Source organism: Rhinoderma darwinii, unplaced genomic scaffold (assembly GCF_050947455.1).
Source record: "Rhinoderma darwinii isolate aRhiDar2 unplaced genomic scaffold, aRhiDar2.hap1 Scaffold_999, whole genome shotgun sequence".
Lineage (NCBI taxonomy): Eukaryota > Metazoa > Chordata > Amphibia > Anura > Rhinodermatidae > Rhinoderma > Rhinoderma darwinii.
Window position 1 is genome coordinate 53,661 of NW_027464573.1, and position 25,579 is coordinate 79,239.

The 25,579-nt window shown below is 47.8% G+C and overlaps 17 non-coding genes across 17 annotated transcripts; all 17 read right to left on the reverse strand.

Annotated features, from left to right (window-relative positions):
- Nucleotides 1-1,019: 1,019 nt before the first annotated feature.
- Nucleotides 1,020-1,210, reverse strand: LOC142735446 (U2 spliceosomal RNA). The gene has a single exon (XR_012880527.1). It is a non-coding gene; the product is annotated as a U2 spliceosomal RNA (small nuclear RNA).
- Nucleotides 1,211-2,514: 1,304 nt separating this feature from the next.
- On the reverse strand, nt 2,515-2,705 carry LOC142735447 (U2 spliceosomal RNA). Its single transcript, XR_012880528.1, has one exon. It is a non-coding gene; the product is annotated as a U2 spliceosomal RNA (small nuclear RNA).
- Nucleotides 2,706-4,001: 1,296 nt separating this feature from the next.
- Nucleotides 4,002-4,192, reverse strand: LOC142735449 (U2 spliceosomal RNA). The gene has a single exon (XR_012880530.1). It is a non-coding gene; the product is annotated as a U2 spliceosomal RNA (small nuclear RNA).
- A 1,288-nt stretch (nt 4,193-5,480) lies between these two features.
- On the reverse strand, nt 5,481-5,671 carry LOC142735450 (U2 spliceosomal RNA). The gene has a single exon (XR_012880531.1). It is a non-coding gene; the product is annotated as a U2 spliceosomal RNA (small nuclear RNA).
- A 1,276-nt stretch (nt 5,672-6,947) lies between these two features.
- On the reverse strand, nt 6,948-7,138 carry LOC142735451 (U2 spliceosomal RNA). The gene has a single exon (XR_012880532.1). It is a non-coding gene; the product is annotated as a U2 spliceosomal RNA (small nuclear RNA).
- A 1,284-nt stretch (nt 7,139-8,422) lies between these two features.
- On the reverse strand, nt 8,423-8,613 carry LOC142735453 (U2 spliceosomal RNA). The gene has a single exon (XR_012880533.1). It is a non-coding gene; the product is annotated as a U2 spliceosomal RNA (small nuclear RNA).
- Nucleotides 8,614-9,889: 1,276 nt separating this feature from the next.
- LOC142735454 (U2 spliceosomal RNA) lies at nt 9,890-10,080 on the reverse strand. Its single transcript, XR_012880534.1, has one exon. It is a non-coding gene; the product is annotated as a U2 spliceosomal RNA (small nuclear RNA).
- A 1,312-nt stretch (nt 10,081-11,392) lies between these two features.
- LOC142735455 (U2 spliceosomal RNA) lies at nt 11,393-11,583 on the reverse strand. The gene has a single exon (XR_012880535.1). It is a non-coding gene; the product is annotated as a U2 spliceosomal RNA (small nuclear RNA).
- A 1,288-nt stretch (nt 11,584-12,871) lies between these two features.
- Nucleotides 12,872-13,062, reverse strand: LOC142735456 (U2 spliceosomal RNA). The gene has a single exon (XR_012880536.1). It is a non-coding gene; the product is annotated as a U2 spliceosomal RNA (small nuclear RNA).
- Nucleotides 13,063-14,358: 1,296 nt separating this feature from the next.
- Nucleotides 14,359-14,549, reverse strand: LOC142735457 (U2 spliceosomal RNA). Its single transcript, XR_012880537.1, has one exon. It is a non-coding gene; the product is annotated as a U2 spliceosomal RNA (small nuclear RNA).
- Nucleotides 14,550-15,853: 1,304 nt separating this feature from the next.
- LOC142735458 (U2 spliceosomal RNA) lies at nt 15,854-16,044 on the reverse strand. The gene has a single exon (XR_012880538.1). It is a non-coding gene; the product is annotated as a U2 spliceosomal RNA (small nuclear RNA).
- A 1,276-nt stretch (nt 16,045-17,320) lies between these two features.
- LOC142735459 (U2 spliceosomal RNA) lies at nt 17,321-17,511 on the reverse strand. The gene has a single exon (XR_012880539.1). It is a non-coding gene; the product is annotated as a U2 spliceosomal RNA (small nuclear RNA).
- A 1,293-nt stretch (nt 17,512-18,804) lies between these two features.
- Nucleotides 18,805-18,995, reverse strand: LOC142735461 (U2 spliceosomal RNA). Its single transcript, XR_012880541.1, has one exon. It is a non-coding gene; the product is annotated as a U2 spliceosomal RNA (small nuclear RNA).
- Nucleotides 18,996-20,291: 1,296 nt separating this feature from the next.
- Nucleotides 20,292-20,482, reverse strand: LOC142735462 (U2 spliceosomal RNA). Its single transcript, XR_012880542.1, has one exon. It is a non-coding gene; the product is annotated as a U2 spliceosomal RNA (small nuclear RNA).
- A 1,300-nt stretch (nt 20,483-21,782) lies between these two features.
- LOC142735464 (U2 spliceosomal RNA) lies at nt 21,783-21,973 on the reverse strand. The gene has a single exon (XR_012880543.1). It is a non-coding gene; the product is annotated as a U2 spliceosomal RNA (small nuclear RNA).
- A 1,296-nt stretch (nt 21,974-23,269) lies between these two features.
- On the reverse strand, nt 23,270-23,460 carry LOC142735465 (U2 spliceosomal RNA). The gene has a single exon (XR_012880544.1). It is a non-coding gene; the product is annotated as a U2 spliceosomal RNA (small nuclear RNA).
- Nucleotides 23,461-24,728: 1,268 nt separating this feature from the next.
- On the reverse strand, nt 24,729-24,919 carry LOC142735466 (U2 spliceosomal RNA). The gene has a single exon (XR_012880545.1). It is a non-coding gene; the product is annotated as a U2 spliceosomal RNA (small nuclear RNA).
- Nucleotides 24,920-25,579: the final 660 nt, after the last annotated feature.

Genomic DNA, 25,579 nt, shown 5'->3' on the forward strand with positions numbered 1-25,579 from the left:
CAGCCACCCCTTGTTCCTTCACACCTTGTATCAGCTGTAATCCAGTCCAGTCCAGTGCTGCCTGCTGAGCAGCACTGACCAACACTGCCTGGGCCCAGGCTTTTATCTCTGAGGCCCCATTATGATGTCAGAAAGCTGGCTCTGGAATCCTGAGGGCTCCACTATGACACGTGCAAAGTTCCGTCTGAACTTTATATAAGACGGTGAGGCTCAGTCAGTCACTCAGTGTTGCCTGAGAGGGCAACACTGCAACAGCCGGCCGCCAGGCTGTCTTTTTTTTGCACAGCTAGTTGCCTCCAGGAGGCCACAAGAGGGAGACAAGGGACTGCAAAATGGAAAATAGGCATCCACCAACTTTACAGACAACTTCTCCTTGCTCCTACAACCTCCATCCTTGCACAGTTTGTTATTCTTCTAGGTAACATAGTAACAAATCCAAATTGCTGCTCTCTTTGTAGGCAAGCAAGGCTTTGTTGCAACTGCAATTCTTACTTCTTCTTGAAATGTAGGGACGACAGTACATTCCATCACATCCATCTAGTGTACACAGGTAGGTCCATTGTGGCGGGCAGGCGAGCGGGCGGGCTGCTTTATTGGCTGTTTGCTGTTCCCCTACTCCACTCCACTATTTGACTGTTGTGCTGCATCAATCAATCAATCAATCAATCAATCAATCAATCAATCAATCAATCAATCAATCAATCAATCAATCAATCAATCAGTGGCTGGCTCAGGTGCAGCTCTTTAACTTACCTAAAAGGGAGGGCGGAGAGAAGACAAGGAAGGTGAATGAGGTGTTCCAATGTGAAATGCCGGAAACACAGAAACACAGACGACACACAACAAGAGGTGGCAATCTATTCATTAATTGCATTTAATCAATGAGCTCATTATCACTCATGCATTGTCCAACAGGTGTTGAAATAATGGGATTAAAAGGGGAGATCCCTTCAGAAAGACAGAAACAATAGCAAAGACAAAAAACACTTTTGGAATCTGCTTTTAGTCAACACATAAGGAAAGGGTGCACCGGTCCTGGAAATACTGCAATACCAGGTCAATGCGTGGAGTGGACAGAGCAAGCTCTATTTCCATCTCCCTGTTCTAAAAATCCATTTAATATATGGTCCCCAGATAGGGGACGTATCAGATATTAAACTGATAAGAACAGATACTACACTTGATCTTAGCCAAAAGGCCGAGAAGCGATAACCCGAACGGGCCGCGCGTTGCCCGAGCCTGCCCGATACTGCTGTTCAGCCCTTGCAGCGATTCAGCCTACTTCTAGGCAATTCCATGGGGCCCTGCAGGCTCACACACTCACAGCTACACGGGAGGTGAATAAAGGCCGGAGAGGAAGCCAGACAGGATTTGCTTCTTTTGCTTGCACCACAATGCAGTGCTGAAAGAGGAGGAATCTACATAAAAACGCCTTCCTGGCAACGCCCAAATGCCCTGCTGCCATGCAGATAAACACTGGCAGCGGCAGCAAGTGCATGCCCACAGCCACCCCTTGTTCCTTCACACCTTGTATCAGCTGTAATCCAGTCCAGTCCAGTGCTGCCTGCTGAGCAGCACTGACCAACACTGCCTGGGCCCAGGCTTTTATCTCTGAGGCCCCATTATGATGTCAGAAAGCTGGCTCTGGAATCCTGAGGGCTCCACTATGACACGTGCAAAGTTCCGTCTGAACTTTATATAAGACGGTGAGGCTCAGTCAGTCACTCAGTGTTGCCTGAGAGGGCAACACTGCAACAGCCGGCCGCCAGGCTGTCTTTTTTTTGCACAGCTAGTTGCCTCCAGGAGGCCACAAGAGGGAGACAAGGGACTGCAAAATGGAAAATAGGCATCCACCAACTTTACAGACAACTTCTCCTTGCTCCTACAACCTCCATCCTTGCACAGTTTGTTATTCTTCTAGGTAACATAGTAACAAATCCAAATTGCTGCTCTCTTTGTAGGCAAGCAAGGCTTTGTTGCAACTGCAATTCTTACTTCTTCTTGAAATGTAGGGACGACAGTACATTCCATCACATCCATCTAGTGTACACAGGTAGGTCCATTGTGGCGGGCAGGCGAGCGGGCGGGCTGCTTTATTGGCTGTTTGCTGTTCCCCTACTCCACTCCACTATTTGACTGTTGTGCTGCATCAATCAATCAATCAATCAATCAATCAATCAATCAATCAATCAATCAATCAATCAATCAATCAATCAGTGGCTGGCTCAGGTGCAGCTCTTTAACTTACCTAAAAGGGAGGGCGGAGAGAAGACAAGGAAGGTGAATGAGGTGTTCCAATGTGAAATGCCGGAAACACAGAAACACAGACGACACACAACAAGAGGTGGCAATCTATTCATTAATTGCATTTAATCAATGAGCTCATTATCACTCATGCATTGTCCAACAGGTGTTGAAATAATGGGATTAAAAGGGGAGATCCCTTCAGAAAGACAGAAACAATAGCAAAGACAAAAAACACTTTTGGAATCTGCTTTTAGTCAACACATAAGGAAAGGGTGCACCGGTCCTGGAAATACTGCAATACCAGGTCAATGCGTGGAGTGGACAGAGCAAGCTCTATTTCCATCTCCCTGTTCTAAAAATCCATTTAATATATGGTCCCCAGATAGGGGACGTATCAGATATTAAACTGATAAGAACAGATACTACACTTGATCTTAGCCAAAAGGCCGAGAAGCGATAACCCGAACGGGCCGCGCGTTGCCCGAGCCTGCCCGATACTGCTGTTCAGCCCTTGCAGCGATTCAGCCTACTTCTAGGCAATTCCATGGGGCCCTGCAGGCTCACACACTCACAGCTACACGGGAGGTGAATAAAGGCCGGAGAGGAAGCCAGACAGGATTTGCTTCTTTTGCTTGCACCACAATGCAGTGCTGAAAGAGGAGGAATCTACATAAAAACGCCTTCCTGGCAACGCCCAAATGCCCTGCTGCCATGCAGATAAACACTGGCAGCGGCAGCAAGTGCATGCCCACAGCCACCCCTTGTTCCTTCACACCTTGTATCAGCTGTAATCCAGTCCAGTCCAGTGCTGCCTGCTGAGCAGCACTGACCAACACTGCCTGGGCCCAGGCTTTTATCTCTGAGGCCCCATTATGATGTCAGAAAGCTGGCTCTGGAGTCCTGAGGGCTCCACTATGACACGTGCAAAGTTCCGTCTGAACTTTATATAAGACGGTGAGGCTCAGTCAGTCACTCAGTGTTGCCTGAGAGGGCAACACTGCAACAGCCGGCCGCCAGGCTGTCTTTTTTTTGCACAGCTAGTTGCCTCCAGGAGGCCACAAGAGGGAGACAAGGGACTGCAAAATGGAAAATAGGCATCCACCAACTTTACAGACAACTTCTCCTTGCTCCTACAACCTCCATCCTTGCACAGTTTGTTATTCTTCTAGGTAACATAGTAACAAATCCAAATTGCTGCTCTCTTTGTAGGCAAGCAAGGCTTTGTTGCAACTGCAATTCTTACTTCTTCTTGAAATGTAGGGACGACAGTACATTCCATCACATCCATCTAGTGTACACAGGTAGGTCCATTGTGGCGGGCAGGCGAGCGGGCGGGCTGCTTTATTGGCTGTTTGCTGTTCCCCTACTCCACTCCACTATTTGACTGTTGTGCTGCATCAATCAATCAATCAATCAATCAATCAATCAATCAATCAATCAATCAATCAATCAATCAGTGGCTGGCTCAGGTGCAGCTCTTTAACTTACCTAAAAGGGAGGGCGGAGAGAAGACAAGGAAGGTGAATGAGGTGTTCCAATGTGAAATGCCGGAAACACAGAAACACAGACGACACACAACAAGAGGTGGCAATCTATTCATTAATTGCATTTAATCAATGAGCTCATTATCACTCATGCATTGTCCAACAGGTGTTGAAATAATGGGATTAAAAGGGGAGATCCCTTCAGAAAGACAGAAACAATAGCAAAGACAAAAAACACTTTTGGAATCTGCTTTTAGTCAACACATAAGGAAAGGGTGCACCGGTCCTGGAAATACTGCAATACCAGGTCAATGCGTGGAGTGGACAGAGCAAGCTCTATTTCCATCTCCCTGTTCTAAAAATCCATTTAATATATGGTCCCCAGATAGGGGACGTATCAGATATTAAACTGATAAGAACAGATACTACACTTGATCTTAGCCAAAAGGCCGAGAAGCGATAACCCGAACGGGCCGCGCGTTGCCCGAGCCTGCCCGATACTGCTGTTCAGCCCTTGCAGCGATTCAGCCTACTTCTAGGCAATTCCATGGGGCCCTGCAGGCTCACACACTCACAGCTACACGGGAGGTGAATAAAGGCCGGAGAGGAAGCCAGACAGGATTTGCTTCTTTTGCTTGCACCACAATGCAGTGCTGAAAGAGGAGGAATCTACATAAAAACGCCTTCCTGGCAACGCCCAAATGCCCTGCTGCCATGCAGATAAACACTGGCAGCGGCAGCAAGTGCATGCCCACAGCCACCCCTTGTTCCTTCACACCTTGTATCAGCTGTAATCCAGTCCAGTCCAGTGCTGCCTGCTGAGCAGCACTGACCAACACTGCCTGGGCCCAGGCTTTTATCTCTGAGGCCCCATTATGATGTCAGAAAGCTGGCTCTGGAATCCTGAGGGCTCCACTATGACACGTGCAAAGTTCCGTCTGAACTTTATATAAGACGGTGAGGCTCAGTCAGTCACTCAGTGTTGCCTGAGAGGGCAACACTGCAACAGCCGGCCGCCAGGCTGTCTTTTTTTTGCACAGCTAGTTGCCTCCAGGAGGCCACAAGAGGGAGACAAGGGACTGCAAAATGGAAAATAGGCATCCACCAACTTTACAGACAACTTCTCCTTGCTCCTACAACCTCCATCCTTGCACAGTTTGTTATTCTTCTAGGTAACATAGTAACAAATCCAAATTGCTGCTCTCTTTGTAGGCAAGCAAGGCTTTGTTGCAACTGCAATTCTTACTTCTTCTTGAAATGTAGGGACGACAGTACATTCCATCACATCCATCTAGTGTACACAGGTAGGTCCATTGTGGCGGGCAGGCGAGCGGGCGGGCTGCTTTATTGGCTGTTTGCTGTTCCCCTACTCCACTCCACTATTTGACTGTTGTGCTGCATCAATCAATCAATCAATCAATCAATCAATCAATCAATCAATCAATCAATCAGTGGCTGGCTCAGGTGCAGCTCTTTTACTTACCTAAAAGGGAGGGCGGAGAGAAGACAAGGAAGGTGAATGAGGTGTTCCAATGTGAAATGCCGGAAACACAGAAACACAGACGACACACAACAAGAGGTGGCAATCTATTCATTAATTGCATTTAATCAATGAGCTCATTATCACTCATGCATTGTCCAACAGGTGTTGAAATAATGGGATTAAAAGGGGAGATCCCTTCAGAAAGACAGAAACAATAGCAAAGACAAAAAACACTTTTGGAATCTGCTTTTAGTCAACACATAAGGAAAGGGTGCACCGGTCCTGGAAATACTGCAATACCAGGTCAATGCGTGGAGTGGACAGAGCAAGCTCTATTTCCATCTCCCTGTTCTAAAAATCCATTTAATATATGGTCCCCAGATAGGGGACGTATCAGATATTAAACTGATAAGAACAGATACTACACTTGATCTTAGCCAAAAGGCCGAGAAGCGATAACCCGAACGGGCCGCGCGTTGCCCGAGCCTGCCCGATACTGCTGTTCAGCCCTTGCAGCGATTCAGCCTACTTCTAGGCAATTCCATGGGGCCCTGCAGGCTCACACACTCACAGCTACACGGGAGGTGAATAAAGGCCGGAGAGGAAGCCAGACAGGATTTGCTTCTTTTGCTTGCACCACAATGCAGTGCTGAAAGAGGAGGAATCTACATAAAAACGCCTTCCTGGCAACGCCCAAATGCCCTGCTGCCATGCAGATAAACACTGGCAGCGGCAGCAAGTGCATGCCCACAGCCACCCCTTGTTCCTTCACACCTTGTATCAGCTGTAATCCAGTCCAGTCCAGTGCTGCCTGCTGAGCAGCACTGACCAACACTGCCTGGGCCCAGGCTTTTATCTCTGAGGCCCCATTATGATGTCAGAAAGCTGGCTCTGGAATCCTGAGGGCTCCACTATGACACGTGCAAAGTTCCGTCTGAACTTTATATAAGACGGTGAGGCTCAGTCAGTCACTCAGTGTTGCCTGAGAGGGCAACACTGCAACAGCCGGCCGCCAGGCTGTCTTTTTTTTGCACAGCTAGTTGCCTCCAGGAGGCCACAAGAGGGAGACAAGGGACTGCAAAATGGAAAATAGGCATCCACCAACTTTACAGACAACTTCTCCTTGCTCCTACAACCTCCATCCTTGCACAGTTTGTTATTCTTCTAGGTAACATAGTAACAAATCCAAATTGCTGCTCTCTTTGTAGGCAAGCAAGGCTTTGTTGCAACTGCAATTCTTACTTCTTCTTGAAATGTAGGGACGACAGTACATTCCATCACATCCATCTAGTGTACACAGGTAGGTCCATTGTGGCGGGCAGGCGAGCGGGCGGGCTGCTTTATTGGCTGTTTGCTGTTCCCCTACTCCACTCCACTATTTGACTGTTGTGCTGCATCAATCAATCAATCAATCAATCAATCAATCAATCAATCAGTGGCTGGCTCAGGTGCAGCTCTTTAACTTACCTAAAAGGGAGGGCGGAGAGAAGACAAGGAAGGTGAATGAGGTGTTCCAATGTGAAATGCCGGAAACACAGAAACACAGACGACACACAACAAGAGGTGGCAATCTATTCATTAATTGCATTTAATCAATGAGCTCATTATCACTCATGCATTGTCCAACAGGTGTTGAAATAATGGGATTAAAAGGGGAGATCCCTTCAGAAAGACAGAAACAATAGCAAAGACAAAAAACACTTTTGGAATCTGCTTTTAGTCAACACATAAGGAAAGGGTGCACCGGTCCTGGAAATACTGCAATACCAGGTCAATGCGTGGAGTGGACAGAGCAAGCTCTATTTCCATCTCCCTGTTCTAAAAATCCATTTAATATATGGTCCCCAGATAGGGGACGTATCAGATATTAAACTGATAAGAACAGATACTACACTTGATCTTAGCCAAAAGGCCGAGAAGCGATAACCCGAACGGGCCGCGCGTTGCCCGAGCCTGCCCGATACTGCTGTTCAGCCCTTGCAGCGATTCAGCCTACTTCTAGGCAATTCCATGGGGCCCTGCAGGCTCACACACTCACAGCTACACGGGAGGTGAATAAAGGCCGGAGAGGAAGCCAGACAGGATTTGCTTCTTTTGCTTGCACCACAATGCAGTGCTGAAAGAGGAGGAATCTACATAAAAACGCCTTCCTGGCAACGCCCAAATGCCCTGCTGCCATGCAGATAAACACTGGCAGCGGCAGCAAGTGCATGCCCACAGCCACCCCTTGTTCCTTCACACCTTGTATCAGCTGTAATCCAGTCCAGTCCAGTGCTGCCTGCTGAGCAGCACTGACCAACACTGCCTGGGCCCAGGCTTTTATCTCTGAGGCCCCATTATGATGTCAGAAAGCTGGCTCTGGAATCCTGAGGGCTCCACTATGACACGTGCAAAGTTCCGTCTGAACTTTATATAAGACGGTGAGGCTCAGTCAGTCACTCAGTGTTGCCTGAGAGGGCAACACTGCAACAGCCGGCCGCCAGGCTGTCTTTTTTTTGCACAGCTAGTTGCCTCCAGGAGGCCACAAGAGGGAGACAAGGGACTGCAAAATGGAAAATAGGCATCCACCAACTTTACAGACAACTTCTCCTTGCTCCTACAACCTCCATCCTTGCACAGTTTGTTATTCTTCTAGGTAACATAGTAACAAATCCAAATTGCTGCTCTCTTTGTAGGCAAGCAAGGCTTTGTTGCAACTGCAATTCTTACTTCTTCTTGAAATGTAGGGACGACAGTACATTCCATCACATCCATCTAGTGTACACAGGTAGGTCCATTGTGGCGGGCAGGCGAGCGGGCGGGCTGCTTTATTGGCTGTTTGCTGTTCCCCTACTCCACTCCACTATTTGACTGTTGTGCTGCATCAATCAATCAATCAATCAATCAATCAATCAATCAATCAATCAATCAGTGGCTGGCTCAGGTGCAGCTCTTTAACTTACCTAAAAGGGAGGGCGGAGAGAAGACAAGGAAGGTGAATGAGGTGTTCCAATGTGAAATGCCGGAAACACAGAAACACAGACGACACACAACAAGAGGTGGCAATCTATTCATTAATTGCATTTAATCAATGAGCTCATTATCACTCATGCATTGTCCAACAGGTGTTGAAATAATGGGATTAAAAGGGGAGATCCCTTCAGAAAGACAGAAACAATAGCAAAGACAAAAAACACTTTTGGAATCTGCTTTTAGTCAACACATAAGGAAAGGGTGCACCGGTCCTGGAAATACTGCAATACCAGGTCAATGCGTGGAGTGGACAGAGCAAGCTCTATTTCCATCTCCCTGTTCTAAAAATCCATTTAATATATGGTCCCCAGATAGGGGACGTATCAGATATTAAACTGATAAGAACAGATACTACACTTGATCTTAGCCAAAAGGCCGAGAAGCGATAACCCGAACGGGCCGCGCGTTGCCCGAGCCTGCCCGATACTGCTGTTCAGCCCTTGCAGCGATTCAGCCTACTTCTAGGCAATTCCATGGGGCCCTGCAGGCTCACACACTCACAGCTACACGGGAGGTGAATAAAGGCCGGAGAGGAAGCCAGACAGGATTTGCTTCTTTTGCTTGCACCACAATGCAGTGCTGAAAGAGGAGGAATCTACATAAAAACGCCTTCCTGGCAACGCCCAAATGCCCTGCTGCCATGCAGATAAACACTGGCAGCGGCAGCAAGTGCATGCCCACAGCCACCCCTTGTTCCTTCACACCTTGTATCAGCTGTAATCCAGTCCAGTCCAGTGCTGCCTGCTGAGCAGCACTGACCAACACTGCCTGGGCCCAGGCTTTTATCTCTGAGGCCCCATTATGATGTCAGAAAGCTGGCTCTGGAATCCTGAGGGCTCCACTATGACACGTGCAAAGTTCCGTCTGAACTTTATATAAGACGGTGAGGCTCAGTCAGTCACTCAGTGTTGCCTGAGAGGGCAACACTGCAACAGCCGGCCGCCAGGCTGTCTTTTTTTTGCACAGCTAGTTGCCTCCAGGAGGCCACAAGAGGGAGACAAGGGACTGCAAAATGGAAAATAGGCATCCACCAACTTTACAGACAACTTCTCCTTGCTCCTACAACCTCCATCCTTGCACAGTTTGTTATTCTTCTAGGTAACATAGTAACAAATCCAAATTGCTGCTCTCTTTGTAGGCAAGCAAGGCTTTGTTGCAACTGCAATTCTTACTTCTTCTTGAAATGTAGGGACGACAGTATATTCCATCACATCCATCTAGTGTACACAGGTAGGTCCATTGTGGCGGGCAGGCGAGCGGGCGGGCTGCTTTATTGGCTGTTTGCTGTTCCCCTACTCCACTCCACTATTTGACTGTTGTGCTGCATCAATCAATCAATCAATCAATCAATCAATCAATCAATCAGTGGCTGGCTCAGGTGCAGCTCTTTAACTTACCTAAAAGGGAGGGCGGAGAGAAGACAAGGAAGGTGAATGAGGTGTTCCAATGTGAAATGCCGGAAACACAGAAACACAGACGACACACAACAAGAGGTGGCAATCTATTCATTAATTGCATTTAATCAATGAGCTCATTATCACTCATGCATTGTCCAACAGGTGTTGAAATAATGGGATTAAAAGGGGAGATCCCTTCAGAAAGACAGAAACAATAGCAAAGACAAAAAACACTTTTGGAATCTGCTTTTAGTCAACACATAAGGAAAGGGTGCACCGGTCCTGGAAATACTGCAATACCAGGTCAATGCGTGGAGTGGACAGAGCAAGCTCTATTTCCATCTCCCTGTTCTAAAAATCCATTTAATATATGGTCCCCAGATAGGGGACGTATCAGATATTAAACTGATAAGAACAGATACTACACTTGATCTTAGCCAAAAGGCCGAGAAGCGATAACCCGAACGGGCCGCGCGTTGCCCGAGCCTGCCCGATACTGCTGTTCAGCCCTTGCAGCGATTCAGCCTACTTCTAGGCAATTCCATGGGGCCCTGCAGGCTCACACACTCACAGCTACACGGGAGGTGAATAAAGGCCGGAGAGGAAGCCAGACAGGATTTGCTTCTTTTGCTTGCACCACAATGCAGTGCTGAAAGAGGAGGAATCTACATAAAAACGCCTTCCTGGCAACGCCCAAATGCCCTGCTGCCATGCAGATAAACACTGGCAGCGGCAGCAAGTGCATGCCCACAGCCACCCCTTGTTCCTTCACACCTTGTATCAGCTGTAATCCAGTCCAGTCCAGTGCTGCCTGCTGAGCAGCACTGACCAACACTGCCTGGGCCCAGGCTTTTATCTCTGAGGCCCCATTATGATGTCAGAAAGCTGGCTCTGGAATCGTGAGGGCTCCACTATGACACGTGCAAAGTTCCGTCTGAACTTTATATAAGACGGTGAGGCTCAGTCAGTCACTCAGTGTTGCCTGAGAGGGCAACACTGCAACAGCCGGCCGCCAGGCTGTCTTTTTTTTGCACAGCTAGTTGCCTCCAGGAGGCCACAAGAGGGAGACAAGGGACTGCAAAATGGAAAATAGGCATCCACCAACTTTACAGACAACTTCTCCTTGCTCCTACAACCTCCATCCTTGCACAGTTTGTTATTCTTCTAGGTAACATAGTAACAAATCCAAATTGCTGCTCTCTTTGTAGGCAAGCAAGGCTTTGTTGCAACTGCAATTCTTACTTCTTCTTGAAATGTAGGGACGACAGTACATTCCATCACATCCATCTAGTGTACACAGGTAGGTCCATTGTGGCGGGCAGGCGAGCGGGCGGGCTGCTTTATTGGCTGTTTGCTGTTCCCCTACTCCACTCCACTATTTGACTGTTGTGCTGCATCAATCAATCAATCAATCAATCAATCAATCAATCAATCAATCAATCAATCAATCAATCAATCAATCAATCAATCAGTGGCTGGCTCAGGTGCAGCTCTTTAACTTACCTAAAAGGGAGGGCGGAGAGAAGACAAGGAAGGTGAATGAGGTGTTCCAATGTGAAATGCCGGAAACACAGAAACACAGACGACACACAACAAGAGGTGGCAATCTATTCATTAATTGCATTTAATCAATGAGCTCATTATCACTCATGCATTGTCCAACAGGTGTTGAAATAATGGGATTAAAAGGGGAGATCCCTTCAGAAAGACAGAAACAATAGCAAAGACAAAAAACACTTTTGGAATCTGCTTTTAGTCAACACATAAGGAAAGGGTGCACCGGTCCTGGAAATACTGCAATACCAGGTCAATGCGTGGAGTGGACAGAGCAAGCTCTATTTCCATCTCCCTGTTCTAAAAATCCATTTAATATATGGTCCCCAGATAGGGGACGTATCAGATATTAAACTGATAAGAACAGATACTACACTTGATCTTAGCCAAAAGGCCGAGAAGCGATAACCCGAACGGGCCGCGCGTTGCCCGAGCCTGCCCGATACTGCTGTTCAGCCCTTGCAGCGATTCAGCCTACTTCTAGGCAATTCCATGGGGCCCTGCAGGCTCACACACTCACAGCTACACGGGAGGTGAATAAAGGCCGGAGAGGAAGCCAGACAGGATTTGCTTCTTTTGCTTGCACCACAATGCAGTGCTGAAAGAGGAGGAATCTACATAAAAACGCCTTCCTGGCAACGCCCAAATGCCCTGCTGCCATGCAGATAAACACTGGCAGCGGCAGCAAGTGCATGCCCACAGCCACCCCTTGTTCCTTCACACCTTGTATCAGCTGTAATCCAGTCCAGTCCAGTGCTGCCTGCTGAGCAGCACTGACCAACACTGCCTGGGCCCAGGCTTTTATCTCTGAGGCCCCATTATGATGTCAGAAAGCTGGCTCTGGAATCCTGAGGGCTCCACTATGACACGTGCAAAGTTCCGTCTGAACTTTATATAAGACGGTGAGGCTCAGTCAGTCACTCAGTGTTGCCTGAGAGGGCAACACTGCAACAGCCGGCCGCCAGGCTGTCTTTTTTTTGCACAGCTAGTTGCCTCCAGGAGGCCACAAGAGGGAGACAAGGGACTGCAAAATGGAAAATAGGCATCCACCAACTTTACAGACAACTTCTCCTTGCTCCTACAACCTCCATCCTTGCACAGTTTGTTATTCTTCTAGGTAACATAGTAACAAATCCAAATTGCTGCTCTCTTTGTAGGCAAGCAAGGCTTTGTTGCAACTGCAATTCTTACTTCTTCTTGAAATGTAGGGACGACAGTACATTCCATCACATCCATCTAGTGTACACAGGTAGGTCCATTGTGGCGGGCAGGCGAGCGGGCGGGCTGCTTTATTGGCTGTTTGCTGTTCCCCTACTCCACTCCACTATTTGACTGTTGTGCTGCATCAATCAATCAATCAATCAATCAATCAATCAATCAATCAATCAATCAATCAGTGGCTGGCTCAGGTGCAGCTCTTTTACTTACCTAAAAGGGAGGGCGGAGAGAAGACAAGGAAGGTGAATGAGGTGTTCCAATGTGAAATGCCGGAAACACAGAAACACAGACGACACACAACAAGAGGTGGCAATCTATTCATTAATTGCATTTAATCAATGAGCTCATTATCACTCATGCATTGTCCAACAGGTGTTGAAATAATGGGATTAAAAGGGGAGATCCCTTCAGAAAGACAGAAACAATAGCAAAGACAAAAAACACTTTTGGAATCTGCTTTTAGTCAACACATAAGGAAAGGGTGCACCGGTCCTGGAAATACTGCAATACCAGGTCAATGCGTGGAGTGGACAGAGCAAGCTCTATTTCCATCTCCCTGTTCTAAAAATCCATTTAATATATGGTCCCCAGATAGGGGACGTATCAGATATTAAACTGATAAGAACAGATACTACACTTGATCTTAGCCAAAAGGCCGAGAAGCGATAACCCGAACGGGCCGCGCGTTGCCCGAGCCTGCCCGATACTGCTGTTCAGCCCTTGCAGCGATTCAGCCTACTTCTAGGCAATTCCATGGGGCCCTGCAGGCTCACACACTCACAGCTACACGGGAGGTGAATAAAGGCCGGAGAGGAAGCCAGACAGGATTTGCTTCTTTTGCTTGCACCACAATGCAGTGCTGAAAGAGGAGGAATCTACATAAAAACGCCTTCCTGGCAACGCCCAAATGCCCTGCTGCCATGCAGATAAACACTGGCAGCGGCAGCAAGTGCATGCCCACAGCCACCCCTTGTTCCTTCACACCTTGTATCAGCTGTAATCCAGTCCAGTCCAGTGCTGCCTGCTGAGCAGCACTGACCAACACTGCCTGGGCCCAGGCTTTTATCTCTGAGGCCCCATTATGATGTCAGAAAGCTGGCTCTGGAATCCTGAGGGCTCCACTATGACACGTGCAAAGTTCCGTCTGAACTTTATATAAGACGGTGAGGCTCAGTCAGTCACTCAGTGTTGCCTGAGAGGGCAACACTGCAACAGCCGGCCGCCAGGCTGTCTTTTTTTTGCACAGCTAGTTGCCTCCAGGAGGCCACAAGAGGGAGACAAGGGACTGCAAAATGGAAAATAGGCATCCACCAACTTTACAGACAACTTCTCCTTGCTCCTACAACCTCCATCCTTGCACAGTTTGTTATTCTTCTAGGTAACATAGTAACAAATCCAAATTGCTGCTCTCTTTGTAGGCAAGCAAGGCTTTGTTGCAACTGCAATTCTTACTTCTTCTTGAAATGTAGGGACGACAGTACATTCCATCACATCCATCTAGTGTACACAGGTAGGTCCATTGTGGCGGGCAGGCGAGCGGGCGGGCTGCTTTATTGGCTGTTTGCTGTTCCCCTACTCCACTCCACTATTTGACTGTTGTGCTGCATCAATCAATCAATCAATCAATCAATCAATCAATCAATCAATCAATCAATCAATCAATCAGTGGCTGGCTCAGGTGCAGCTCTTTAACTTACCTAAAAGGGAGGGCGGAGAGAAGACAAGGAAGGTGAATGAGGTGTTCCAATGTGAAATGCCGGAAACACAGAAACACAGACGACACACAACAAGAGGTGGCAATCTATTCATTAATTGCATTTAATCAATGAGCTCATTATCACTCATGCATTGTCCAACAGGTGTTGAAATAATGGGATTAAAAGGGGAGATCCCTTCAGAAAGACAGAAACAATAGCAAAGACAAAAAACACTTTTGGAATCTGCTTTTAGTCAACACATAAGGAAAGGGTGCACCGGTCCTGGAAATACTGCAATACCAGGTCAATGCGTGGAGTGGACAGAGCAAGCTCTATTTCCATCTCCCTGTTCTAAAAATCCATTTAATATATGGTCCCCAGATAGGGGACGTATCAGATATTAAACTGATAAGAACAGATACTACACTTGATCTTAGCCAAAAGGCCGAGAAGCGATAACCCGAACGGGCCGCGCGTTGCCCGAGCCTGCCCGATACTGCTGTTCAGCCCTTGCAGCGATTCAGCCTACTTCTAGGCAATTCCATGGGGCCCTGCAGGCTCACACACTCACAGCTACACAGGAGGTGAATAAAGGCCGGAGAGGAAGCCAGACAGGATTTGCTTCTTTTGCTTGCACCACAATGCAGTGCTGAAAGAGGAGGAATCTACATAAAAACGCCTTCCTGGCAACGCCCAAATGCCCTGCTGCCATGCAGATAAACACTGGCAGCGGCAGCAAGTGCATGCCCACAGCCACCCCTTGTTCCTTCACACCTTGTATCAGCTGTAATCCAGTCCAGTCCAGTGCTGCCTGCTGAGCAGCACTGACCAATACTGCCTGGGCCCAGGCTTTTATCTCTGAGGCCCCATTATGATGTCAGAAAGCTGGCTCTGGAATCCTGAGGGCTCCACTATGAGACGTGCAAAGTTCCGTCTGAACTTTATATAAGACGGTGAGGCTCAGTCAGTCACTCAGTGTTGCCTGAGAGGGCAACACTGCAACAGCCGGCCGCCAGGCTGTCTTTTTTTTGTACAGCTTGTTGCCTCCAGGAGGCCACAAGAGGGAGACAAGGGACTGCAAAATGGAAAATAGGCATCCACCAACTTTACAGACAACTTCTCCTTGCTCCTACAACCTCCATCCTTGCACAGTTTGTTATTCTTCTAGGTAACATAGTAACAAATCCAAATTGCTGCTCTCTTTGTAGGCAAGCAAGGCTTTGTTGCAACTGCAATTCTTACTTCTTCTTGAAATGTAGGGACGACAGTACATTCCATCACATCCATCTAGTGTACACAGGTAGGTCCATTGTGGCGGGCAGGCGAGCGGGCGGGCTGCTTTATTGGCTGTTTGCTGTTCCCCTACTCCACTCCACTATTTGACTGTTGTGCTGCATCAATCAATCAATCAATCAATCAATCAATCAATCAATCAATCAATCAATCAATCAATCAATCAATCAGTGGCTGGCTCAGGTGCAGCTCTTTAACTTACCTAAAAGGGAGGGCGGAGAGAAGACAAGGAAGGTGAATGAGGTGTTCCAATGTGAAATGCCGGAAACACAGAAACACAGACGACACACAACAAGAGGTGGCAATCTATTCATTAATTGCATTTAATCAATGAGCTCATTATCACTCATGCATTGTCCAACAGGTGTTGAAATAATGGGATTAAAAGGGGAGATCCCTTCAGAAAGACAGAAACAATAGCAAAGACAAAAAACACTTTTGGAATCTGCTTTTAGTCAACACATAAGGAAAGGGTGCACCGGTCCTGGAAATACTGCAATACCAGGTCAATGCGTGGAGTGGACAGAGCAAGCTCTATTTCCATCTCCCTGTTCTAAAAATCCATTTAATATATGGTCCCCAGATAGGGGACGTATCAGATATTAAACTGATAAGAACAGATACTACACTTGATCTTAGCCAAAAGGCCGAGAAGCGATAACCCGAACGGGCCGCGCGTTGCCCGAGCCTGCCCGATACTGCTGTTCAGCCCTTGCAGCGATTCAGCCTACTTCTAGGCAATTCCATGGGGCCCTGCAGGCTCACACACTCACAGCTACACAGGAGGTGAATAAAGGCCGGAGAGGAAGCCAGACAGGATTTGCTTCTTTTGCTTGCACCACAATGCAGTGCTGAAAGAGGAGGAATCTACATAAAAACGCCTTCCTGGCAACGCCCAAATGCCCTGCTGCCATGCAGATAAACACTGGCAGCGGCAGCAAGTGCATGCCCACAGCCACCCCTTGTTCCTTCACACCTTGTATCAGCTGTAATCCAGTCCAGTCCAGTGCTGCCTGCTGAGCAGCACTGACCAATACTGCCTGGGCCCAGGCTTTTATCTCTGAGGCCCCATTATGATGTCAGAAAGCTGGCTCTGGAATCCTGAGGGCTCCACTATGAGACGTGCAAAGTTCCGTCTGAACTTTATATAAGACGGTGAGGCTCAGTCAGTCACTCAGTGTTGCCTGAGAGGGCAACACTGCAACAGCCGGCCGCCAGGCTGTCTTTTTTTTGTACAGCTTGTTGCCTCCAGGAGGCCACAAGAGGGAGACAAGGGACTGCAAAATGGAAAATAGGCATCCACCAACTTTACAGACAACTTCTCCTTGCTCCTACAACCTCCATCCTTGCACAGTTTGTTATTCTTCTAGGTAACATAGTAACAAATCCAAATTGCTGCTCTCTTTGTAGGCAAGCAAGGCTTTGTTGCAACTGCAATTCTTACTTCTTCTTGAAATGTAGGGACGACAGTACATTCCATCACATCCATCTAGTGTACACAGGTAGGTCCATTGTGGCGGGCAGGCGAGCGGGCGGGCTGCTTTATTGGCTGTTTGCTGTTCCCCTACTCCACTCCACTATTTGACTGTTGTGCTGCATCAATCAATCAATCAATCAATCAATCAATCAATCAATCAGTGGCTGGCTCAGGTGCAGCTCTTTAACTTACCTAAAAGGGAGGGCGGAGAGAAGACAAGGAAGGTGAATGAGGTGTTCCAATGTGAAATGCCGGAAACACAGAAACACAGACGACACACAACAAGAGGTGGCAATCTATTCATTAATTGCATTTAATCAATGAGCTCATTATCACTCATGCATTGTCCAACAGGTGTTGAAATAATGGGATTAAAAGGGGAGATCCCTTCAGAAAGACAGAAACAATAGCAAAGACAAAAAACACTTTTGGAATCTGCTTTTAGTCAACACATAAGGAAAGGGTGCACCGGTCCTGGAAATACTGCAATACCAGGTCAATGCGTGGAGTGGACAGAGCAAGCTCTATTTCCATCTCCCTGTTCTAAAAATCCATTTAATATATGGTCCCCAGATAGGGGACGTATCAGATATTAAACTGATAAGAACAGATACTACACTTGATCTTAGCCAAAAGGCCGAGAAGCGATAACCCGAACGGGCCGCGCGTTGCCCGAGCCTGCCCGATACTGCTGTTCAGCCCTTGCAGCGATTCAGCCTACTTCTAGGCAATTCCATGGGGCCCTGCAGGCTCACACACTCACAGCTACACGGGAGGTGAATAAAGGCCGGAGAGGAAGCCAGACAGGATTTGCTTCTTTTGCTTGCACCACAATGCAGTGCTGAAAGAGGAGGAATCTACATAAAAACGCCTTCCTGGCAACGCCCAAATGCCCTGCTGCCATGCAGATAAACACTGGCAGCGGCAGCAAGTGCATGCCCACAGCCACCCCTTGTTCCTTCACACCTTGTATCAGCTGTAATCCAGTCCAGTCCAGTGCTGCCTGCTGAGCAGCACTGACCAACACTGCCTGGGCCCAGGCTTTTATCTCTGAGGCCCCATTATGATGTCAGAAAGCTGGCTCTGGAATCCTGAGGGCTCCACTATGACACGTGCAAAGTTCCGTCTGAACTTTATATAAGACGGTGAGGCTCAGTCAGTCACTCAGTGTTGCCTGAGAGGGCAACACTGCAACAGCCGGCCGCCAGGCTGTCTTTTTTTTTGCACAGCTAGTTGCCTCCAGGAGGCCACAAGAGGGAGACAAGGGACTGCAAAATGGAAAATAGGCATCCACCAACTTTACAGACAACTTCTCCTTGCTCCTACAACCTCCATCCTTGCACAGTTTGTTATTCTTCTAGGTAACATAGTAACAAATCCAAATTGCTGCTCTCTTTGTAGGCAAGCAAGGCTTTGTTGCAACTGCAATTCTTACTTCTTCTTGAAATGTAGGGACGACAGTACATTCCATCACATCCATCTAGTGTACACAGGTAGGTCCATTGTGGCGGGCAGGCGAGCGGGCGGGCTGCTTTATTGGCTGTTTGCTGTTCCCCTACTCCACTCCACTATTTGACTGTTGTGCTGCATCAATCAATCAATCAATCAATCAATCAATCAATCAATCAATCAATCAATCAATCAGTGGCTGGCTCAGGTGCAGCTCTTTAACTTACCTAAAAGGGAGGGCGGAGAGAAGACAAGGAAGGTGAATGAGGTGTTCCAATGTGAAATGCCGGAAACACAGAAACACAGACGACACACAACAAGAGGTGGCAATCTATTCATTAATTGCATTTAATCAATGAGCTCATTATCACTCATGCATTGTCCAACAGGTGTTGAAATAATGGGATTAAAAGGGGAGATCCCTTCAGAAAGACAGAAACAATAGCAAAGACAAAAAACACTTTTGGAATCTGCTTTTAGTCAACACATAAGGAAAGGGTGCACCGGTCCTGGAAATACTGCAATACCAGGTCAATGCGTGGAGTGGACAGAGCAAGCTCTATTTCCATCTCCCTGTTCTAAAAATCCATTTAATATATGGTCCCCAGATAGGGGACGTATCAGATATTAAACTGATAAGAACAGATACTACACTTGATCTTAGCCAAAAGGCCGAGAAGCGATAACCCGAACGGGCCGCGCGTTGCCCGAGCCTGCCCGATACTGCTGTTCAGCCCTTGCAGCGATTCAGCCTACTTCTAGGCAATTCCATGGGGCCCTGCAGGCTCACACACTCACAGCTACACGGGAGGTGAATAAAGGCCGGAGAGGAAGCCAGACAGGATTTGCTTCTTTTGCTTGCACCACAATGCAGTGCTGAAAGAGGAGGAATCTACATAAAAACGCCTTCCTGGCAACGCCCAAATGCCCTGCTGCCATGCAGATAAACACTGGCAGCGGCAGCAAGTGCATGCCCACAGCCACCCCTTGTTCCTTCACACCTTGTATCAGCTGTAATCCAGTCCAGTCCAGTGCTGCCTGCTGAGCAGCACTGACCAACACTGCCTGGGCCCAGGCTTTTATCTCTGAGGCCCCATTATGATGTCAGAAAGCTGGCTCTGGAATCCTGAGGGCTCCACTATGACACGTGCAAAGTTCCGTCTGAACTTTATATAAGACGGTGAGGCTCAGTCAGTCACTCAGTGTTGCCTGAGAGGGCAACACTGCAACAGCCGGCCGCCAGGCTGTCTTTTTTTTGCACAGCTAGTTGCCTCCAGGAGGCCACAAGAGGGAGACAAGGGACTGCAAAATGGAAAATAGGCATCCACCAACTTTACAGACAACTTCTCCTTGCTCCTACAACCTCCATCCTTGCACAGTTTGTTATTCTTCTAGGTAACATAGTAACAAATCCAAATTGCTGCTCTCTTTGTAGGCAAGCAAGGCTTTGTTGCAACTGCAATTCTTACTTCTTCTTGAAATGTAGGGACGACAGTACATTCCATCACATCCATCTAGTGTACACAGGTAGGTCCATTGTGGCGGGCAGGCGAGCGGGCGGGCTGCTTTATTGGCTGTTTGCTGTTCCCCTACTCCACTCCACTATTTGACTGTTGTGCTGCATCAATCAATCAATCAATCAATCAATCAATCAATCAATCAATCAATCAATCAATCAATCAGTGGCTGGCTCAGGTGCAGCTCTTTAACTTACCTAAAAGGGAGGGCGGAGAGAAGACAAGGAAGGTGAATGAGGTGTTCCAATGTGAAATGCCGGAAACACAGAAACACAGACGACACACAACAAGAGGTGGCAATCTATTCATTAATTGCATTTAATCAATGAGCTCATTATCACTCATGCATTGTCCAACAGGTGTTGAAATAATGGGATTAAAAGGGGAGATCCCTTCAGAAAGACAGAAACAATAGCAAAGACAAAAAACACTTTTGGAATCTGCTTTTAGTCAACACATAAGGAAAGGGTGCACCGGTCCTGGAAATACTGCAATACCAGGTCAATGCGTGGAGTGGACAGAGCAAGCTCTATTTCCATCTCCCTGTTCTAAAAATCCATTTAATATATGGTCCCCAGATAGGGGACGTATCAGATATTAAACTGATAAGAACAGATACTACACTTGATCTTAGCCAAAAGGCCGAGAAGCGATAACCCGAACGGGCCGCGCGTTGCCCGAGCCTGCCCGATACTGCTGTTCAGCCCTTGCAGCGATTCAGCCTACTTCTAGGCAATTCCATGGGGCCCTGCAGGCTCACACACTCACAGCTACACGGGAGGTGAATAAAGGCCGGAGAGGAAGCCAGACAGGATTTGCTTCTTTTGCTTGCACCACAATGCAGTGCTGAAAGAGGAGGAATCTACATAAAAACGCCTTCCTGGCAACGCCCAAATGCCCTGCTGCCATGCAGATAAACACTGGCAGCGGCAGCAAGTGCATGCCCACAGCCACCCCTTGTTCCTTCACACCTTGTATCAGCTGTAATCCAGTCCAGTCCAATGCTGCCTGCTGAGCAGCACTGACCAACACTGCCTGGGCCCAGGCTTTTATCTCTGAGGCCCCATTATGATGTCAGAAAGCTGGCTCTGGAATCGTGAGGGCTCCACTATGACACGTGCAAAGTTCCGTCTGAACTTTATATAAGACGGTGAGGCTCAGTCAGTCACTCAGTGTTGCCTGAGAGGGCAACACTGCAACAGCCGGCCGCCAGGCTGTCTTTTTTTTGCACAGCTAGTTGCCTCCAGGAGGCCACAAGAGGGAGACAAGGGACTGCAAAATGGAAAATAGGCATCCACCAACTTTACAGACAACTTCTCCTTGCTCCTACAACCTCAATCCTTGCACAGTTTGTTATTCTTCTAGGTAACATAGTAACAAATCCAAATTGCTGCTCTCTTTGTAGGCAAGCAAGGCTTTGTTGCAACTGCAATTCTTACTTCTTCTTGAAATGTAGGGACGACAGTACATTCCATCACATCCATCTAGTGTACACAGGTAGGTCCATTGTGGCGGGCAGGCGAGCGGGCGGGCTGCTTTATTGGCTGTTTGCTGTTCCCCTACTCCACTCCACTATTTGACTGTTGTGCTGCATCAATCAATCAATCAATCAATCAATCAATCAATCAATCAATCAATCAATCAATCAATCAATCAGTGGCTGGCTCAGGTGCAGCTCTTTAACTTACCTAAAAGGGAGGGCGGAGAGAAGACAAGGAAGGTGAATGAGGTGTTCCAATGTGAAATGCCGGAAACACAGAAACACAGACGACACACAACAAGAGGTGGCAATCTATTCATTAATTGCATTTAATCAATGAGCTCATTATCACTCATGCATTGTCCAACAGGTGTTGAAATAATGGGATTAAAAGGGGAGATCCCTTCAGAAAGACAGAAACAATAGCAAAGACAAAAAACACTTTTGGAATCTGCTTTTAGTCAACACATAAGGAAAGGGTGCACCGGTCCTGGAAATACTGCAATACCAGGTCAATGCGTGGAGTGGACAGAGCAAGCTCTATTTCCATCTCCCTGTTCTAAAAATCCATTTAATATATGGTCCCCAGATAGGGGACGTATCAGATATTAAACTGATAAGAACAGATACTACACTTGATCTTAGCCAAAAGGCCGAGAAGCGATAACCCGAACGGGCCGCGCGTTGCCCGAGCCTGCCCGATACTGCTGTTCAGCCCTTGCAGCGATTCAGCCTACTTCTAGGCAATTCCATGGGGCCCTGCAGGCTCACACACTCACAGCTACACGGGAGGTGAATAAAGGCCGGAGAGGAAGCCAGACAGGATTTGCTTCTTTTGCTTGCACCACAATGCAGTGCTGAAAGAGGAGGAATCTACATAAAAACGCCTTCCTGGCAACGCCCAAATGCCCTGCTGCCATGCAGATAAACACTGGCAGCGGCAGCAAGTGCATGCCCACAGCCACCCCTTGTTCCTTCACACCTTGTATCAGCTGTAATCCAGTCCAGTCCAGTGCTGCCTGCTGAGCAGCACTGACCAACACTGCCTGGGCCCAGGCTTTTATCTCTGAGGCCCCATTATGATGTCAGAAAGCTGGCTCTGGAATCCTGAGGGCTCCACTATGACACGTGCAAAGTTCCGTCTGAACTTTATATAAGACGGTGAGGCTCAGTCAGTCACTCAGTGTTGCCTGAGAGGGCAACACTGCAACAGCCGGCCGCCAGGCTGTCTTTTTTTTGCACAGCTAGTTGCCTCCAGGAGGCCACAAGAGGGAGACAAGGGACTGCAAAATGGAAAATAGGCATCCACCAACTTTACAGACAACTTCTCCTTGCTCCTACAACCTCCATCCTTGCACAGTTTGTTATTCTTCTAGGTAACATAGTAACAAATCCAAATTGCTGCTCTCTTTGTAGGCAAGCAAGGCTTTGTTGCAACTGCAATTCTTACTTCTTCTTGAAATGTAGGGACGACAGTACATTCCATCACATCCATCTAGTGTACACAGGTAGGTCCATTGTGGCGGGCAGGCGAGCGGGCGGGCTGCTTTATTGGCTGTTTGCTGTTCCCCTACTCCACTCCACTATTTGACTGTTGTGCTGCATCAATCAATCAATCAATCAATCAATCAATCAATCAATCAATCAATCAATCAATCAATCAGTGGCTGGCTCAGGTGCAGCTCTTTAACTTACCTAAAAGGGAGGGCGGAGAGAAGACAAGGAAGGTGAATGAGGTGTTCCAATGTGAAATGCCGGAAACACAGAAACACAGACGACACACAACAAGAGGTGGCAATCTATTCATTAATTGCATTTAATCAATGAGCTCATTATCACTCATGCATTGTCCAACAGGTGTTGAAATAATGGGATTAAAAGGGGAGATCCCTTCAGAAAGACAGAAACAATAGCAAAGACAAAAAACACTTTTGGAATCTGCTTTTAGTCAACACATAAGGAAAGGGTGCACCGGTCCTGGAAATACTGCAATACCAGGTCAATGCGTGGAGTGGACAGAGCAAGCTCTATTTCCATCTCCCTGTTCTAAAAATCCATTTAATATATGGTCCCCAGATAGGGGACGTATCAGATATTAAACTGATAAGAACAGATACTACACTTGATCTTAGCCAAAAGGCCGAGAAGCGATAACCCGAACGGGCCGCGCGTTGCCCGAGCCTGCCCGATACTGCTGTTCAGCCCTTGCAGCGATTCAGCCTACTTCTAGGCAATTCCATGGGGCCCTGCAGGCTCACACACTCACAGCTACACGGGAGGTGAATAAAGGCCGGAGAGGAAGCCAGACAGGATTTGCTACCACAATGCAGTGCTGAAAGAGGAGGAATCTACATAAAAACGCCTTCCTGGCAACGCCCAAATGCCCTGCTGCCATGCAGATAAACACTGGCAGCGGCAGCAAGTGCATGCCCACAGCCACCCCTTGTTCCTTCACACCTTGTATCAGCTGTAATCCAGTCCAGTCCAGTGCTGCCTGCTGAGCAGCACTGACCAACACTGCCTGGGCCCAGGCTTTTATCTCTGAGGCCCCATTATGATGTCAGAAAGCTGGCTCTGGAATCCTGAGGGCTCCACTATGACACGTGCAAAGTTCCGTCTGAACTTTATATAAGACGGTGAGGCTCAGTCAGTCACTCAGTGTTGCCTGAGAGGGCAACACTGCAACAGCCGGCCGCCAGGCTGTCTTTTTTTTGCACAGCTAGTTGCCTCCAGGAGGCCACAAGAGGGAGACAAGGGACTGCAAAATGGAAAATAGGCATCCACCAACTTTACAGACAACTTCTCCTTGCTCCTACAACCTCCATCCTTGCACAGTTTGTTATTCTTCTAGGTAACATAGTAACAAATCCAAATTGCTGCTCTCTTTGTAGGCAAGCAAGGCTTTGTTGCAACTGCAATTCTTACTTCTTCTTGAAATGTAGGGACGACAGTACATTCCATCACATCCATCTAGTGTACACAGGTAGGTCCATTGTGGCGGGCAGGCGAGCGGGCGGGCTGCTTTATTGGCTGTTTGCTGTTCCCCTACTCCACTCCACTATTTGACTGTTGTGCTGCATCAATCAATCAATCAATCAATCAATCAATCAATCAATCAATCAGTGGCTGGCTCAGGTGCAGCTCTTTAACTTACCTAAAAGGGAGGGCGGAGAGAAGACAAGGAAGGTGAATGAGGTGTTCCAATGTGAAATGCCGGAAACACAGAAACACAGACGACACACAACAAGAGGTGGCAATCTATTCATTAATTGCATTTAATCAATGAGCTCATTATCACTCATGCATTGTCCAACAGGTGTTGAAATAATGGGATTAAAAGGGGAGATCCCTTCAGAAAGACAGAAACAATAGCAAAGACAAAAAACACTTTTGGAATCTGCTTTTAGTCAACACATAAGGAAAGGGTGCACCGGTCCTGGAAATACTGCAATACCAGGTCAATGCGTGGAGTGGACAGAGCAAGCTCTATTTCCATCTCCCTGTTCTAAAAATCCATTTAATATATGGTCCCCAGATAGGGGACGTATCAGATATTAAACTGATAAGAACAGATACTACACTTGATCTTAGCCAAAAGGCCGAGAAGCGATAACCCGAACGGGCCGCGCGTTGCCCGAGCCTGCCCGATACTGCTGTTCAGCCCTTGCAGCGATTCAGCCTACTTCTAGGCAATTCCATGGGGCCCTGCAGGCTCACACACTCACAGCTACACGGGAGGTGAATAAAGGCCGGAGAGGAAGCCAGACAGGATTTGCTTCTTTTGCTTGCACCACAATGCAGTGCTGAAAGAGGAGGAATCTACATAAAAACGCCTTCCTGGCAACGCCCAAATGCCCTGCTGCCATGCAGATAAACACTGGCAGCGGCAGCAAGTGCATGCCCACAGCCACCCCTTGTTCCTTCACACCTTGTATCAGCTGTAATCCAGTCCAGTCCAGTGCTGCCTGCTGAGCAGCACTGACCAACACTGCCTGGGCCCAGGCTTTTATCTCTGAGGCCCCATTATGATGTCAGAAAGCTGGCTCTGGAATCCTGAGGGCTCCACTATGACACGTGCAAAGTTCCGTCTGAACTTTATATAAGACGGTGAGGCTCAGTCAGTCACTCAGTGTTGCCTGAGAGGGCAACACTGCAACAGCCGGCCGCCAGGCTGTCTTTTTTTTGCACAGCTAGTTGCCTCCAGGAGGCCACAAGAGGGAGACAAGGGACTGCAAAATGGAAAATAGGCATCCACCAACTTTACAGACAAC